We start from the raw sequence: 2,386 nt of genomic DNA on the forward strand, positions 1-2,386 counted from the left end.
AGGTTGGAACTCACAATAAACATCAATTGATTGAAAGCATAATAAAGAGATTCAATGAAACGATTACATCCTAGGGTTCACAAATACCCAAGTACCCACTAGGGGCTTAGCTCTCCATGGAGCTAAGTACAATCAAAGAAATAGAATGTAAAAGCAATGAATCCATAAAGAAACCCCCTCGATAGTCGTGTCGATGGTCTTGTGGAAAGTCCTCTACTCGTCATCCAAGGATTTCCTCGTCCGGTATAGGATACGTCTCGACAGAAGCTCCCCTACCAACATTCTTCCTAAGGAATGACGATGTCGGAGCTGTAAGACCTCTCCAAAACTTTGGCCAATACCCCTCAAAACCCTAGCTGAAGCCCTCTCTCAAGTTGGGGAAAAGATGGAGAAAAGAATACTAAAATCAGGGCTGATTCGGCTTTAAATAGGGCTGGAATCGGGCGACTACACGGGTGTGGATGCTTCACGTGCCCGTGCGGCATTTCTACACGGGCGTGGATAATTTGCACACGCCCGTGTGGATTCTCTAAACTTCTGTTTTCTCGGCCGGCTGTGAACAGTGTTGCTACATCACTTGCTACCGTGTTACTGCGCTTCTCTGCTACAGTATCCGGCTTGAATAGCTTCCCGAATCCATACTTTCATCGGAGTAACGCAAACGGGCATACGTTCACGTCGTAGATCACTTGCTTCTTCAATGATAGGCAAGTTGGTGAAGCTCTTGTTCTATGTGCATAAGTCGAAATGCTCTAGTGTGACTGTCTTTGTGTCCCTCCAAATGGATGTGCCAACTAGAATACGAGGAGGTTGGCACACACTCTAGCATCTCACACCCGACCTATGTCTTCGCGTTTGAACCTTAGCAAGATTTCCTCCAAAAATCAGTGCATTGTGCTCCACATTGGCTTCTTTCCTTCATACTCGGCCTCACAACCCTACCTGCATGAAAGTAATATAAAAACACACATATTAGTGTAAAAACCCGAGAAAAGTAATGGTCAACATAAGGAATGAATGCTTCGCATTCATATCGCACAAGCACTTATCAACTTTCCAAGTACCCCGCTTAATCATTGAGTGTTTTTTTCTCTTTATCCTTTGCTTATTTTCTTGCTATTTTATTTCATTAACATATTAAATACAATCACCAATTGATCACCACCTTAGCTAATTAGCAATACTACTTGTTTCTATAGTCTATTCCCTGTGGATTTGACTACCCACCGCTTGGGTACTTTATTACTCTGATACCCGTGCACTTGCGATACACACGCAAGGATGTGTCATGTTTTTGGTGTCGTTGCTGGCAACTAGGCGTTTTAGAAACATTTATACTTTGCTATTCTAGCTATTCATCATCTAGTCTATTTCATACTTTCCTATTCTTCCATCATTTTAATTTGTTTTTCTTTTATTGATTTCAACTCCAGGTTATGACTCGAGGAAACCCTTTGACATTAGTTGAAGGTGATATAAAGATTGAACGAAGACTTAATAGACAGGGAAAAGAACCTGTAGAAGAACATAACTATAAAGCTGAGATAGAAGTTAAAGGGTATGATAATATGGCTGAGCGGGATGAGCAATAGAGGACACTTTTAGATTATGAAAGACCCACAGTTCTTGGTGCGCAATCCAGTATTGTTAGGCCACCGATTATAGCTCAGAGTTTTGAGCTCAAGCAAGACTTTATCCAAATGGGACAGTAGTCAGCACAATTCAATGGTTTGGCCAATAAGGATCCAAATAACCACATCGAGAATTTCTTTTAAGTGTGTGACTTGCTCAAGATTAATGCGGTTACAAATGATTCCATACGATTGAGGGCCTTCCTATTTTCCTTAAAGGGGAGAGCAAAATAGTGGTTGCACTCATTACCTCGAGCATCCATTACTACATGGGAAGAGATGGTGGAAGTGTTTCTTGCTCGATACTTCCGTCCTAGAAAATATACGAAGCTCAGGAATCAGATATCTTCCTTTGTGCAAATGGAATTGGAGTCTCTCTTTGAGATATGGGAAAGGTTCAATGATCTTCTGAGGAAATATCCTCAACATGAATTCCCTGAGTGGATGATTGTTCAAACTTTCTACAATGGATTGAATCCAAGCACAAAACAAACACTAGATGCTACAGCAAGGGGAACCTTAGGAAATAAAACCCTAGAAGCCGCCAGACAACTCATAGAAGAAATGGCTATGAATAGTTATCAATGGAGTACTCGTGACAAGAAGAAGGTAGCCGGCCTTTATGAGATTGATGCAGTCACATCCTTAGTAGCCCAAGTGGAGGCATTGAGAAAGAAGTTAGACACTCTAAGTTCTCCAAGAGTGGCAGCGGTGATGAACTGTGATGGGTGTGGAGGCGGACATACCTCATATGA

At 41.8% G+C, this 2,386-nt stretch overlaps 1 non-coding gene across 1 annotated transcript; it reads right to left on the reverse strand.

The window, feature by feature from the left end:
• Positions 1–1,958: 1,958 nt before the first annotated feature.
• On the reverse strand, positions 1,959–2,065 carry LOC120281560. Its single transcript, XR_005542697.1, has one exon. It is a non-coding gene; the product is annotated as a small nucleolar RNA R71 (small nucleolar RNA).
• Between the last annotated feature and the right edge of the window lie 321 nt (positions 2,066–2,386).

Source organism: Dioscorea cayenensis, chromosome 17 (genome assembly GCF_009730915.1).
Source record: "Dioscorea cayenensis subsp. rotundata cultivar TDr96_F1 chromosome 17, TDr96_F1_v2_PseudoChromosome.rev07_lg8_w22 25.fasta, whole genome shotgun sequence".
Classification (NCBI taxonomy): Eukaryota; Viridiplantae; Streptophyta; class Magnoliopsida; order Dioscoreales; family Dioscoreaceae; genus Dioscorea; species Dioscorea cayenensis.